This window comes from Erythranthe guttata, chromosome 7, assembly GCF_056151865.1.
Source record: "Erythranthe guttata isolate IM_541 chromosome 7, IM_541, whole genome shotgun sequence".
Classification (NCBI taxonomy): domain Eukaryota; kingdom Viridiplantae; phylum Streptophyta; class Magnoliopsida; order Lamiales; family Phrymaceae; genus Erythranthe; species Erythranthe guttata.
This window is the reverse complement of record NC_142539.1, coordinates 12,675,991-12,692,983: the sequence shown is the minus strand read 5'-3', so window position 1 is coordinate 12,692,983 and position 16,993 is coordinate 12,675,991. Positions and strand designations below refer to the sequence as shown.

Here is a 16,993-nt window from a genome sequence, read left to right as displayed (position 1 = left end):
CCATTTTCTTTTTCTTTTTTTTTTATACTACAATTATATTTTGTAGTATTAAACTTTCATGTGACAACTAAAAGACTTGTAGTTTTATAGCAATTTATTTTCCCATTTCATTGTCACTGATTGAGCATTGGATTCTCTAACGTGTTAGGATTAAACTTTAATGCTAAGACTTGTAGTTTTAAAATGGTTTAATTTCCACTCTGCTTATACAATAATTCTTGCTTTCACTTGCATTTAATTAATTAACACAAAAACTCTAATGTCAAATAACTTAATATTGTTTTATATCTAGTGGTACTTTCTTTGAGACTTAGTCAAAATTGTATTTGAACTTGTCAATAAACACCATTGACTTTGTACATTATTAGTGTAACATGTGACAAAGAACCTCATTATAATTCTTACCAAACAAATTAAGCAAAGTAGAAAAGATTGAATCATTATGTCTGTGATACCAGTGTTACCAAAATTTCATGGTATGTATTATATGATATTCACAAAACTAATTCTTTCTTTTCTTTTCTTTCTCATTATGTATATATATATATATGTGTGTGTGTGTGTGTGTGTGTGTGTGAGTATAATGAAAATTTAGTATATATTGCTTAAATCTGCAGAATTCAGCAGAATGGAAACAAGAGAGGCACCACCTGCACATTTGTTGGTCAAGATTGAATCATTCTCCTTATTTGAAAAGTATCAAATTGAGAAATACGAAACGGAGGAATTTGCTGCTGGGGAATATAAGTGGTATTGTGTATATATGCTAACGCATTGAGTATTGGAGATATTAATAGTAAATGATACATTTCACTAACAACTTAAGCTTAATGTATATATTACGCAATTGTTGCTTGATAAAATCAAACAGTAATGAAAGATGGTTGAACTTGTACAGGAAACTAATAATCTATCCAAATGGAGACGAAAACGTCGGAAAATATAGCGGCTATGTTTCTGTATATTTGGCTATGGTAGACACATGTTCTCAACCTGTGGAGGTCAATGTTGTCTTCAGTATCTTTCTCTTTAATCATATTTCCGGCAAGTATCTTTCTTCACTAGGTACTATTCTTGTTCTCTAGCTAATTACAATTGAACCGTATATGATCACAATTAGTTTATTTAAGGTGCAAATTAAAACAAGTAGTCGGGACTAGAGAAGTTCTATTAATTTAATTTAGCGAATTATTAAATTATTGAGTTAATAATTTAACACGTTTTCACTGATTCGAATCGGGACCAAGACGAAACTATTATTTAATCGAGGTTATTAATTTATCGAGTTTCTACTGTTGTATATGTATGGGACAGGAAGAACAAGACGTTTCCTAGGAACGAAGTCCAAATGGGGATTTTCAAAATTTATTTCAAAGGAATGTCTGACAGATCCATCAAATGGATATGTAGCTGGTGACAAGTCATGTGTGTTTGGCGCTGAGGTTTTTGTGGCTAAAAAAGAAGCAATCACTCACTGCGTGTCTTCAAGAAATGTTGACATTCCTTACAAACGTGATTGGATTATTCCAAACTACTCCAAAATCGGACTAGTTTGGGAATCTGAGATATTCAGTGCTGGAGGCGGAAAATGGTACTATGCTTATTTTATTTTATTTATTTTGGAACTATGTGTGTTATATCCCTGCACTTATTCCATTGTTGACATGAGTACTTCTGTTGATAAATGAAGGACGATTAGGCTTTACCCGAAAGGACGTGAAATAGGTGCTGGCACCCACGTCAGCATCATTTTGCGTTATCTTGGTTATGGAAGAGTGGAAGCATGTTTTACAGTACGTATGAAAGACCAGGTTTTTGATAATGAATACGAGAAATCAATTCGTAAGTTACAAAACATAAGGGTTCGTAATTGTTGTCGATATTCCTCCTTAAATCTCTCTCATCAAATACTAAACTTGTTTTTCTTGCAGAAGATTGCTTGCTTACAGATTTCTCCTTTTTTCGGCGGGGATGGTATGATTTCATTGAGATTGCAACTATAAATGATCCTAAAAAGGGATTCATTGTCAATGACTCTTGTCTTCTGCAACTTGAAATCTCATCTGTCAAATATGTGGCAAAATAATCACATTATAATCAGGAGAAAATACATTATATATATTTATATTTATTAACTGCACATCATTCATCTCTCTCTCTCTCTCTCTCTCTCTCTCTCTCTCTCTCTCTCTCTCTCTCTCTCTCTCTATATATATATATATATATATATATATATATATATAGAGAGAGAGAGAGAGAGAGAGAGAGAGAGAGAGAGATTCGTTATGTTGTTTTTTTATCCACGTGGAACACTTGTGAGATTTAACATAGGATAAACTAATAATCAATTATTTATGTCACAAAACGAAGATTTAAACAACAAAATAAAATCAAAACTTCGATTAGGGTAAGAAATATAGGGAAAATTGTAGTTTTGATCTCTATATTGGCCTATTTAGGAATTTTGTCCTCTAACACGTCATGTTTCAGTCTTACATGCAATAACTTTGCAAATATAGTAATTTTAGTCCTATTTTGCAGGATTTTTAATTTTCCTTATATGGACGCTTGAAAATTTATAAATTCAACATGTAACTTACCATTAGTAGAACTTTAATAATGTGAGATGACACATCTATAAACCAAATTACAAGGGCATTTATAATTTTTAAATGTCCATATAAATAAATTTCTACGAGTTTGTTAGGTACATCATTAAACGACGGATAAAATTCAAAGTTCGAGTAAAATAGGACTAAAATTAGTTTGGTTGTGTTTCGGTGAGAGAGAAACAATCGGAAGTTCTTAGAAACATAAGAAGTAGATTCCTTCTGTGTGTTGCTTCTAAAAGTCCGAGATACAATAAAATTAGGTTTTAACTCATTTTCGCATTTTTCAAGCACATTGGTCATTTTTCCAACTAATTTATGTTTGTTTTGAGTATTAATAGCACGTTAACAACCCTTTCCCAAGCACACGACCCGACCAACAAAACTCATGACCGTAGCTCATGAATCGCGTAAGATTTTGGTGATCCGACGCCTTTTCGATTCACAAATATCAATTTTACTATTTTAGGATTTTTTTTAAAAAAATTCATATCAATTCATGGAAACTTCAGATGAGGATTCCGTCATTTGTGTTACTTCTAGAATTCCGAGATACATTAGAATTCGGTTTTAAGTCAATTTTTGCATTTTTATGCAAAATGGCTGTTATCCCGGTTCATTAGGTTTGTTTTTTAATAATTAATAGCACGTTAACAGTCATTTCCCAAGCAAAACGGCCCGAAGAACTAAACTCATGAGCTTAGCTCATGAATCGCATCAGATTTTGGTGATCCGACTTCGTTTCGACTCATACAATTCAAATGTTGCTATTTTAGGAACGTTTTAGAAATTTCATATCAACTCATATAAACATCTGATGATGATTGTGTGAGTTGGTTTGTTTCTTATACTGCGAAATCTAATAGAATTTTGGTTCAACTCATTTTCGCATTTTTCCAGCAAAATAGTCGTTTTTGCCAACTTATTAAGCTTTTTTTTTAGTTTTAATTGCACGTAAAAACCCAATCCCAAGAAAACGGCCCGACCAACGAAACTCATGATCGTAGCTCATGAATCGCGTAAAATTTTGGTGATCCGACGACTTTTCTACTCACAAATATCAAATTTGACTATTTTATGAAATTCTTAGAAAATTCATATCAATTCATATAAACTTCAAGTAAGGAGGATTCAGTCACTTTTTCTTACTTCTAAAATTCCGAGATACATTTGAATTATGTTTTCACTATTTTTTTCATTTTTCTGCAAAATGGTCGTTATCCCGGTTTATTAGGGTCTTTTGAGTATTAATAGCATGTTAACAACCTTATCCCAGCAAAACGGCCCGACGAACAAAAGTCATGAGCTTTGTTCATGGATCGCGTCAGATTTCGGTGATCCAACTTCATTTCGGCTCATATAAATCAAATTTTGCTATTTTAGGAAACTTTTAGAAAATTCATATCAATTCATATAAAGACCTGATGATGATTCTGTCAGTTGTGTTTTTTCTAATATTGCGAAATATAACAGAATTTTGGTTTAACTCATTTACGCATTTTGCCAGCAGAATGGTCGTTTTTCCCAACTTATTAAGTTTTTTTTTTTGTTTTAACTCCGCTTAACAACCCTATCCCAAGCAAAGGGCCCGACCAACAAAATTCATGACCGTAGCTCATGACTCGCGTAAGATTTCGGTGATCCGACGTCTTTTCAACTCACAAAAATCAATTTTTTTTATTTTCAAAAAAATTTAGATAATTTATATCAATTCATAGAAACATAAGATGTAGATTCCATCGGTTGTGGTACTTCTAAAAGTCCGAGATACAATAGAATTAGGTTTTAATCTATTTTCACTTTTTTCTGCAAAATGGTCACCAACCCGATTTATTAGGGTTTTTTTGAGTATTAATAGCACGTTAACAACCATTTCCCAAGAAAAACAGCTCGAAGAACAAAACTCATGAGCTTGGCTCATGAATCGAGTCAGATTTCGGTGATCCGACTTCATTTCGACTCATAGAAATCAAATTTTGCTATTTTAGGAAAGTTATAGAAAATTCATATCAACTCATTAAACATCTAATGATGATTCTGTTGGTTGGGTTTTTTAACATTTCGTCCATACAATATATGTGGATCATATCCTTGTATTGTATACAACAACGCAAGGCTACTTTGACGCCGACGTCGCCGCATATGACACATATGCTGCTATTAATGGATCTATAAAAGTACAGAGCAAACAAACATAATTAATTTCGGTGTGATTTTGTTTCCCCATAAATTGGAATCCGACAACAATGTAAAAAAATGTAGAACATACACATTATTCCCCCAAAAACGAAGAATGCAATTTGATGCGTTTTTCGATATCAGAACTTTTCATGTCTCCTTGTAATACCACATATGGCATTCCTTCATAAATTTCGATAGATAAATCTTTCCGCGAACAACATGATTCGAACATCTGATAAAAAATAAAATTACATAGAAAAATAATATATAATTTTTTCGAAAATTAACTAAAATTAACGAAAAAAAAAGAATTAGGGTATAGAAACTTTTTTTTCTTGTCGTGTGCTTTCTTATACGAATGGAAAATAATGGATGTGGAGTGAGGTATTTATAATTATGTTTTATGTAACAAAATGTAAATAATATATATATATATATATATATATATATATATATATATATATATATATATATATATATATATATATATATATAAGGAAATAAATTATATGCATTAAAGTGATACAATTAAAAATATTTCATTATAGTATGTAAGAATAATTATTGAATAAATTATGGATTGAGGAATATCTTGTTCCTAAAATGGTGTGATGTTTACAAATTAATCATAATTAAAAAAAAATTGTCATTTAATGATTACCATAAAATATATATATGATATTACGGAATATGTCATTTATCAATTAAAACATAAAATATGATTAATTGTTTTAATAATTATTAAATAACATAATTAATAATTACTATAGTAATATATATGATATTAAAGAAATATGTAATACTCATAAAATATGTCATTTATGGCATTATAATATTAAGAAAATGATATAATATAATATCACATTATGGAAAGTTATGATTAAATAGACATTATATATGTACGTGTCATTAGCAATAAACTCCTCATATAGATAATAAATGGTGACATGTCCATCCCTTAAATATTTCTTTCTGATAACCCCTAGAATTTGTATTCCCAATTCTACCCTTATGTCAATTAGCATAAGGCGGCGGTTATATGCAAGTCCATTTTTTTATTAGTTCAAGACCTCCAACATAAAAATACTAATTTACCCTTAATAAAATTTAAAATCAAATAAAAAACACAAAACATTAAAAAAAAAATCATTTCCTTTGTGCAAGACCAAATAAAATACATAAATCCAGAAACCCTTCTTCCTTATTTCACGACTTAAAACTCTTCTTCTTCACAAACCCACCAAGAAATCTTACACACCAAAATTATCAAATACATATCAAACATTCACAATGGAACCAAAAAACAATGATATGGTGGTTTATGAGGGTGGAGAACACAATGAAATACGTTTTAACCGTTTATTTTTACTTTTGGGTCGTTTTTTTTTTTGTTGGGAAAAAAATTCGACAATACCAAAAATCGGTCTGCAAATACCGATTTTTGTTACTAAAGTCGGTAACCACATTCCGATTATTTTAATAAAAATCGGTACTTAAAAACCGATTTTTGTAGTAAAAATCGGCATGACAACACCGATTTGTTTTTGTATTATCGGTATTGTCATGCCGACTTGTACTACAAAAATCGGTTTTTAAATACCGATTTTATTATCTTTGTTTTTTTAAGACCGTTTTCTCATACTTTCGTGCATCAACATAGGGGATTGATGGAGGATTATTCAAATGAATTATCTAACGAATAAATATTTGAGATACGGAAAGCTCTATTCGATTGGGTTAAAGGAGTGGTAGACGCCACCGAATGGTGATAAACATTTTCGTTTCAAATATTTTAAAAATATCAATTAACCAAATATATAATGTATTATTTAAAAAAAAATCAAAAAATATCGGTATCCAAAAACCGATTTTGTACTCAATAATCGACATTAGAACGGCGATTTTGACTTGTAAAATCGACGTTGTGTCGCCGATTTGGTTAACAAAAATCGGCATTATGACGCCGATTTTTGTGTACAAACTCGGTCTGGATAAACCGATTTGGGAAACCAACGAAAAAAAATAAAAAAAAAACCAATTTCAATCCCAATATTTTTTTCCAAAATCGGCCAAATCATTGCAACCCAACAAGAAATAAGCATAGATTAATGTTCATCGATACATATTTATCAAGAATCGATGTTCGATTAATTTTTTCGAATTTACAAATAAAAATTTAGCAAAAAGGACATTGATGTTCGATTAATATTTTCGAATTTACAAACAAAAGTTTAGTAAAATGGACTTACTTGTTGGTGGTGGTGCGGGTGGTGGTAATGGTGCGGTGGGTGGGTCACTGGTCATCGCCGGTGCGGTGGAAGTCTCGCTAGTTGGCGTCGCTGGTTGGCAGTCGTGATATTTCTTTTTTGTTTGTTTTTTTTTTTTTTTTGGTTTTGAACAAATTAAAAATAAGATTTATTTGTATTTGAGTATTATTTGTGGATAAGTGTATATTTATCATCTTTGGTCTTGATGTAATAAAATTAAATTAATTTACAGACTTGAACTAATAAACTTCTTTATGTGGTTTGAACTAATAAAAAAATGGACTTGCATATAACCGCCGCCTTAGCATAATTGGTCTCAATTATTCCTTTTTTTTCTCTCTTTCCATAACAATAATCTATTTCCTAAAAACCTGCTTCCTAATTCCTAAGAATTTGCTACCAAATAAAAAAAAATGATTTTTTTTTAATTTTTTATTATTTTCGGATATTTTAGCCATTTTTTATTTATTTTTATTTTTCAATATTTTTTTAATAAAAATATTTTTTTAAGCTTTTTTTTTAATTTTTTTACACAAAAAAATGATGTTTTTTTTTTGTTTTCGCGACAGATTTACAACTCCGAATATGATTATTGTTGAATATGACTATATGTGACTATGTAGACATATTCTTTCTTTATATTGCATTTTTTTACATTTTCAACTTAAAAATTCCGATTATATAGTGTGGTATAGTCATGTTTACCAAATTATATAAAACAACGAATATTCCTTATTGTTTGCGAAAACAATCTTATCAAAATCCACACAAATAACAATTTTGAATCTAGTTATTAGAAGTCAACTTGAAACGAGAAGATAGAACATATTAAAATATGACTACAGTCATATTCAACAATAGTCATATTCGAATATGACTACAGTCATATTTTCAAAAAATACATAAATATGACTATAGTCATATTCGAACATGAATATATTCATGTTACTGCTGGTGTTCAGATCTTAAACTGTATTTTCAGATCTGAAAAAAAAATCGAAATATACATAAATAGAGATAAAAAAAAATAACGAAAGAGAGTCATGGGAAATCGACGACAGCAGGGATGGTGGCGGTGGTGAAGGAAAGAGAGTGAGAGAGGCCGCGACGGTGGTGGTGGTGGTGGACAAATCTGGGAAAAAAATTAAAAAATGAGAAAGATAACGAAAAAGCGAGAAAGAGCCTTACGTGAAAAAACGAAGGAGGAGGCGGCGGCAACGAGCGGCGACGGTAATGGTTGTGTACAAATCTATTGGAGACCATGGTGGTGTAAAGAGAGAGAAATCGAGAGAAACAACGAACACGTGAAAATAATAAATCACTAATCAAGTGAATCAACAATAGTCACATTCTAACCAGAGTAGTCACGTTGATGCTGCTGTTTCAGATCTGGAGAAAAAAAAATCGAAAATAACGAAAGGGAGGGATGGGGCAACGAAGGTGAATGACGGAGAGAGTGAGGACGTGGCTACGGTGACGGTGGTGGAAAAATTTGAAAAAAAAAAAAAACCTTAAGAAATCGAGAGAAAACGAAAAAGGAAAATCTCCATGTAACGCATCCGACGAAGGGCGGCGACGAGGTGGGGGAGGCACTGCCACCACCACTTGTACAGAGGAGGGCCTTCTGCATTAGGTTTCGATCGACAAGCGATTGAAAGGTATTTTTGGCTCCAGCTGTGACGAGTGCACGAACAACGGTGGCTATGATTAGTGGACTACGTCGGTGGTGTGAAAAAGATGAAGGAGGGCGCTGGCGATATACAGAAAGAAGAAAAAGAAAAGAAGAGGAGAGAGAGAGAGAGAGAGAGAGAGAGAGAGAGAGAGAGAGAGAGAGAGAGAGAGAGAGAGAGAGAGAGAGAGAGAGAGAGAGAGAGAGAGAGAGAGAGATGGGGGAGTGAAAAGAGTGAAATAAATTATATCACGTTAAAAACCTAATCACATAAGGGTACTTTAGTCTTATCATGTCTTGTTAGGGGTCTCACTAATTAAGAATGAAACTTGGGTGTAGGCAAAAGTCTCTAATAGTCAATTGGGTTTAGTTCAAAATATTTTCCATTTGAGGGGGGTATTGCATATTTCCCCATAGGCAAAATGAGTTTTTTAGTCCTGTAAGTTTAGCAGTTGAGAAATTTAGTCCACCATGTTTTAAATTCAGAATTTTAGTCCTTTAAGTTACAAATTATGAGAATTTTAGTCCTAGGACCTGCTATATCAGGTAATTCAATAGTTGCTTGAATGACTTGGCATTTAATTTATAAAAATAAATAAACTAAATATAAAGTAGGTGATGTGGATGATGAGTTAGATAATTTTGGAGTGAAACTCAATTCTCAATATCAAAAACACCAAAATGGGAGGGACGATGAGGTGATGGGATTTTGATGGTGGTTTGATGATGGCGGAAAGCCGGTGGCGAAAGGCGGTCGGCGGCGATGTTGGACGATGCTTTGAACCTTTATTTGGAGTCTAGTCACCAACTGATAGCTTAAATTGACTTTGTGCACTTTCTTTAGAGAATAGAAAGAGATGTTTCATGATTTTGGAAGCTTGAAAACTCACAGGAAATGGAGCAGCCAAATCACAGGAGATGTTTCGTTGAAGGTTTGTTGTTTTTTGCTTCATATGTCATCACATTTCATAATTTGTTAATTTCTTTTTTTCCTTTTCCCCTTTGATAAGGGTATTTTTATCATTTTCCTTAAGTCAACTGTAAAATCTGAATTAAGGGGTTGTGTGCTATACTTAACACAACATAGGGGGTTTCTTGGTAATTTTTTTATCATAGGGACTTTTCCGCCAATTAGAAATAACACAGGGGGGTCTGTGCTATTAGCTCCATAATTGCTGTATCTTGATTTTTCAAAATGCATGTCTACTCTGAGCTGATGTTTTTTTGTTTCCAGAAAATTGGTTATGGCAACTTCATCCAGGTTTTCAAAGTCTTGAAGCGAATTGATGGTTGCATGTATGCCGTAAAACATAGCATGAGACAGTTGCATCGGGATGCAGAAAGGTAATTTAATTTAATTTACTTGTAATGATCAGCTGCTTGTATTTACGCCACTCTCTTGTTGCAGCAAACTTATGTTTAATACTTTCACAGGCGCAAGGCTTTGATGGAAGTTCAAGCTTTGGCGGCTCTAGGTTTGTTACATTATTATATTCTTTTTATTTTTATCCAAAGATTGAGATTTTTAAACTTTTCGATTCCCATTTTTCTCAGGGTACCTGTTAAGTGTATATTTTTACACTTTATCGTATTTTTTATTTGAGATTTTTGTGTGAATTAACGATAATTGGTGCTTAAAAAGTTGATTTATTGTATTCTAGGTACAAATTGAAGAATTGGAAAAGTTTGGGGTCAAAACTGCAATTTTGGAGAAAATATAGGCCAAAAGTGAAATAAACAAAAATGCTGAAAATTGGCTGAAAATGCCCGCGCGGCCGTGCCAAATTTAGCCTATTTTTTGCACGGCCGTGCCAAATGCAGAAGTTGGGCAGAAGGTTTCGGCGATTCTCGTGCGGCCGTGTGAGATTTTGACTGATTTTCGCGCGGCCGCGCCAACACACGCTGGAGACAATTTTGGACTTTTAATCACATAAGGAAACCTAGAATCACCTACCAAGTTGGGACATCTATTTAAGGGCAAACCAAGCACGAATTAGAGAACTTTTGACACAACCTTGGAGCGAGAGGAGTCGAAGAGTCGAAGACGGAGAATTGACAACTCTTCATCATAATTCTTCTTTCACCTATCTTTTCTTAATCTATGACTTTTATTACTTTTATTATGTTTTTCGTTATGAGTAGCTAAGTTTTTAATCTAGGATTTTGTTGGAACCCTATGTGGGGATTGTGAACCCGTTTTCTTGAGATTATGCAATTATGATTCTATGATTATTTCCTACACTTGTTACGATTGTTAGTGCATGAACTTGATCAATTTATGTGCTTTATCTGTGATTATTGGGATTGACTCGACAGAGCTATTTTGATAATTAGACGGTAAGTATAAGAGCCTTCGAGTAGTTTTCACCGGATGAGTGTGTCAATTGCATGTGGTGTCGTAGACATACATATATCACCTTAGGTAGCCATTTACGAGACTTGTTAGTTAATGCTTTATTCATAATTTGTTTGCATAGACATATAGTTAACCGTTTATGAATAATAGACTCATAATACACGCGACAACGGGTTATGAGTAAATTAGTGTCTCGGGTTAATAATCATGAATCATATATTGCATAATTGAGGGGTTTCGGGTGAGCAATTCTTGCATAGGGGGAAGATAAAATCCTAGATCCGTTTTTATTGATATTTTCTCGTGTTTATTTGCGTTCTTAATTAGTTTAATTCTTTGATTGATTTTATTTGACAAACTTGCGTAGGCTGGATAAATATCATAGTTGTTAGAATTTGGTACTTAGGATTAGATAATTTGAGTATTCCCTGTGGGATCGACATCCGACTCTCACGAGTCCACTTTTACTACTTGTTTGCGATACGTGCACTTGCGTGTTAGGTATTTAGCCCCAACAGTACCACTAGAATATAATTGGCTATTATTCTTCGTGGTTCGAAAACCAGCAACTTTACATCCAATTGGAGCTATGCGAGCACATCCTATTTCTCGATAGACTACCTAAACTATTCACAGAAAGAGAAGCTTTATAGGCAATGTATCAGGTGAATGCTTTTGAATCTATAACTTGACGTAATTGTAGCGGATTATTAACTTTCTGTGGTTTGTTTATTTTATCTTGATGAGTTAACTATTTAATTAGAATTGTTGAAGGCTGTTAAAAGGGATTGACTATGGCCTTTCCCAGAGGAGATTTTTCATTGAAAAAATTGCGCGCGTGCAGATTGCTAAAGCATTGCAGTTTATACACGGTAGAGTAGTAGTTCACTTAGACGTAAAGCCAGAAAACATTTATGTACAAAATTGAAGTTTATAAACTTGGTGATTTCAGTTGTCCGACTATTGTTGACGAAAGCTTGCCAATTGAAGAAGGTGATGCTCGGTACATGCCCGAAGAAATCCTGAACGAGAATTATGAAAATCTAGACAAAGTTGATATATTCTCGTTAGGAGCTTCCATCTATGAACTTGCAAGAAGGTCACCGTTACCTGAATCAGGTTCTCATTTCCTCACTCTTAGGGAAGGAAAACTGCCCCTTCTTTTTGGTCGTTCAATCCCGTTTCAGATTATAATCAAGGTAAATTACCTTCTGCTTTTATGATATGAAAAGTAGGTCTTAATCGAGGATATCCAATCTGTCTTTACTATTAACGTTTTATAATTTCGGTGAAAACCATCGTCATATTTATGCTAATATAACATTCGTTTTTTTGCGTTATATAGGCTTGGTGTAACAACCTACAGAGCAAAATTAAATATTTGAGTTTTCAGAAAACTATATGCAGGGAAAGCTCAAGTTGAGCATTTTATAATTTGTGAGATTACTCAATTTAAAGATTTTGTTTGTATATTCGATCCGAAAGGCTATTGGTTGCTTATTTTGGAAAACTTTTGAAGGATATTTCTTTTAGGGGTAATATGCTAGAAGTCCTCAAACGAAACCTAATTTGAACTAAATGACAAATCCAAATTCATTCTTTTAATTAAATCCTTAATTTGAAATAATATATGAGCCACATCCCTACTTTTTTTTGTATCTCAATTTTGCCCTTATACCCTAAATTTTTTAACCTACATATTCACGTTTCTCCCGTTTCTCCTGTTCAAATTTATTTTATTTTTTGCTATTCTCTCACGTTCTCTCTCTCTCACACGTTCTCTCTTATATTCTTTTCTCCTCGTTTTTTTTCTCTCTCTCACCTCTCCATCTATAATTCTCGATATCTTTATTGCTTTCTTCTTCAGCAAGAGGCAAAGGACTGTGATCACGAAACGGCAACGGGGGGCTGTGGTGGTGGAGGTGCGGCAGGGAGCCGGGCTGTGATGGTCGATGCAAGCCGACGGGTTGTGGTGGTGGAGGTGCGGCAGGGGGCCGGACTGTGATAGTAGATCTGAGCCGGGGGGCTGTCCCGCTATGGTGGCCGCGGCGGCGGCCGTGGATGTGGAGGTCGAGGCAGCGGCGTGATGTGGTTATGGTGGAAATTTAATTGAAAGTATATTTTTTACTAATTGCATCTGATTTTCTTGATTTTCAAGAGATTTTGTTTGATTTGGATTAAAATGGTAAATCTAGGTTTTCTCAAACTTGGTAATTGACTACGGTTGCGACGGCTGCTGCGTTGACGGCTAGGGTTGGCGAGATTGGTGTTGTTGGTTGCTAGGGTTTTGTAGTATACCGTAGTATATCATACTACAATGTAGTAGACCATAGTCTACTACAGTATTAAAAAGAAAATTTAATAAAAAAATAAAAAAATTGTAGGTTGAATTACAAAAAACGAAGAACGAGTTGTTTTTGTAATTTTCAATATTATGTAGAAAAAAAGATTTTTTTTAATAATAGTTTAATCTATAATACCACAGTATACCATAGTATATTATAGTACACCATAGTATTTTTTGAAATCTGCTGTATTTTTTAATAAAAATGAAAAATATTTTTTCTCGTAAATTTCAAATCTAAAATATGGAAAAAAAATTGTTTATAATAATGTAAAAAATAATAATATAAAAAAAAAAATAAAAATAAGTGAAAGGGCATTTTTGGAATGAATTTAATAAAGGATGTGAAGCAAATGTTTAGTTGAGGTTGTCATTTAGTTCTATTTAGTTTTGTCACCAGGGACCTATCTCTTAAGACCCCTTTCTTTTATACATGCTGACTGAGTTCAGCAAAATTGATTGAGAACAAGAGTATCGAACCGGAAATGGAAAATCAATCGAAGATTAATCCGTTCTGAAAATCCTTCCCGTGTATCATTCAGCGCGCATACATCTATTACGGCATATTCCAGCTTCTTCTACATAAAATCTCCAACACTTTCTTTTTTATATCGTCGACACCATTAATACCTAAAAGTTAAAATAAATCTTAAATATCAACAAATCGATCAAATTTTACGATTTACGATTTAGGAAAATTATAATTTATCATATTATTTATAATTAACTTGTGATAATTACAGTTTTTGCCCGTATATTATATACCATTTTTATTTTTGGTCCTTAAACCGGAAATGCCCCCAAGTGGAGGTCAATTTGTAATTTCTGAAAATCCACCTCCGTGGCTCAAACAGTTCTGAAAATTACAGCATCACCCCTATACTTACAACATCTTCCTACCCGCTCCACCCAAATTGCAAATTTTACGAATTTTGGTCATTATATATATATATATATATATATATATATATATATATATATATATATATATATATATATATATATATATATATATATATATATATATATATATATGCCCCCAAGTGGGCGTTAATTTGTAATTTCTGGAAATCCACCTCACTTACTGAGATAGTTTTGAAAATTGCAGAATCACCCCTATACTTACTTGATCTTCCCAGACGCTCTACCCAAATTGCAAATTTAACCCCAAAGTGGATCTCTCTTGCAATGTCAGAAATATCCGCCACAACCGCAGTATGCTTCGACTCCTCGTCAGTTCTAATCGCGTGTGACTTATTTACGAAAATTCGCAATACCGAGTTTAAAATATTATGATTTATGATTCAAATCTTACGATTCAATTCGTTCAAACCTAAGTCAATTCAACATTGAAAATAAATCTTAAATATAAACAAATTGATCAAATTTTATAATTTACGATTTAAGAAAAAATTAATTTACTATATTATTTGTAATAAACTTGTGATAATTACAGTTTTGGTCCCTATATTATATACCGTTTTTTTTGTCCTTAAACCGGTAATGCACCCCAAGTTGAGCTCAATTTGTAATTTCTGAAAATCCACCTCCCTAGCTCAAACAGTTCTGAAAATTGCAGAATCACCCCTATACTTACTCCATCTTCCTAGCCGCTCCACCCAAATTGCAAATTTGACCCCAAAGTGGATCTCTCTTTCAATATCCAAAATATCCGCCACATTTACGAAAAATTTACAATACAGAGCATAAAATCTTATGATTTATGATTCCAATCTTACGATTCAATTCGTTCAAACCTAAGTCGATTCAAAAGTTCAAATATATATTAAATATAAACAAATTGATCAAATTTTATAATTTACAATTTATGAAAAATTTAATTTATTATATTATTTATAATAAAATTGTGATAATTACAGTTTTGGTCCATATATTATATATCATTTTTAATTTTGGTCCTTCAACCAGAATGCCCCCAAGTGGAGCTCAATTTGTAATTTTTGAAAATCCACCTCCCTAGCTCAAATAGTTCTGAAAATTGCAGAATCACCCCTATACTTACTCCATGTTCCTAGCCGCTCCACCCAAATTGCAAATTTGACCCCAAAGTGGATCTCTCTTTCATTATCTAAAATATCCGCCACATTTACGAAAAAATCACAATACCGAGCGTAAAATCTTATGATTTATGATTCCAATCTTACGATTCAATTCATTCAGACCTAAGTCGATTCAAAAGTTAAAATAAATCTTAAATATAAACAAATTGATCAAATTTTACGATTTACGATTTAAGAAAACTTTAATTTATTATATTATTTATAATAAACTTGTGATAATTACAGTTTTTTCTCCTATATTATATAACATTTTTAATTTTGGTCCTTAAACCGGAAATGCCCCCAAGTGGAGGTCAATTTGTAATTTATGAAAATCCACCTCCTTGGCTCAAACAGTTCTGAAAATTGCAGAATCACCCCTATACTTACTCCATCTTCCTAGCGGCTTTGCAAATTTGACCCCAAAGTAAATCTCTCTCTAAATATCTAAAATATCCGTCACATTTACGAGAATTCGCAATATCGAGCATAAAACCTTACGATTTACGATTCAAATCTTACGATTCAATTCATTCATATCTATGTCAATTCAAATGTTAAAATAAATCTAAAATATCAACAAATCGATCAAATTTTATGATTTTTGGTCCCTAAATTATGTACCTTTTTTTTTATTTTGGTCCTTAAACCAGAAATGCCCCCTAGTGGGGGTGAATTTGTAATTTCTGGAAATCCACCTCTCCAACTGAAACAGTTTTAAAATTTGCAGAATCATCCCTATACTTACTCCATCTTCGTAGCCGCACCACCCAAATTGCAATTTAACCTCATAGTGGATCTCTCTTGCAATATCCGAAATATCCGCCACCAACGCAGTATGCTTCGACTCCTCCCCACCTATAATCGTGTGTGACTCATTTACGAAGATTCGCAATACCGAATTTAAAATCATATGATTTACAATTCAAATATTTCGATTCAATTCATTCGTACCTAAGTCAATTCAAAAGTTAAAATAAATCTTAAATATCAACGAATCTTTATTTTATTATATTGTTTATAATAAACTTGTGATAATTACAGTTTTTGTCCCTATATTATATACCATTTTTAATTTTGGTCGGTAAACTGGAAACCCCCCACCCAAGTGGAGGTCAATTTGTAATTTCTGAAAATCCATCTCTAGGGCTCAAACAGTTCAGAAAATTGCAGAATCACCCCTATACTTACTCCATCTTCGTAGTCGCACCACCCAAATTGCAAATATAACCCCAAAGTGGATCTCTCTTGCAATATCCTAAATATCCGCCACCAACGCAGTATGCTTCGACTCCTCCTCAGCTATAATCGTGACTCATTTACGAACATTCGCAATGCCGAGTTTAAAATCTTATGATTTACGATTCAATTCATTCATACCTAAGTCGATGCTAAAGTTAAAATAAATCTTAAATATCAACAACTCGATCAAATTTTACGATTTACGATTTAGGAAAACTTTAATTTATTATATTATTTATAATAAACTTGTGATAATTACAGTTTT

The 16,993-nt window shown here is 32.7% G+C and overlaps 1 long non-coding RNA gene and 1 pseudogene across 2 annotated transcripts; both read left to right on the top strand.

Annotated features, from left to right (window-relative positions):
- Positions 1–931: 931 nt before the first annotated feature.
- LOC105960761 (uncharacterized) lies at positions 932–1,820 on the top strand. Its single transcript, XR_016032051.1, has 3 exons — positions 932–1,065; positions 1,315–1,591; positions 1,691–1,820. It is a non-coding gene; the product is annotated as an uncharacterized LOC105960761 (long non-coding RNA).
- An 8,079-nt stretch (positions 1,821–9,899) lies between these two features.
- LOC148769729 (wee1-like protein kinase) lies at positions 9,900–12,506 on the top strand (annotated as a pseudogene). Its single transcript, XR_016031985.1, has 5 exons — positions 9,900–10,070; positions 10,161–10,201; positions 10,281–10,294; positions 11,610–11,747; positions 11,927–12,506. The product of XR_016031985.1 is annotated as a wee1-like protein kinase (transcript).
- The last annotated feature ends 4,487 nt before the right edge of the window (positions 12,507–16,993 follow it).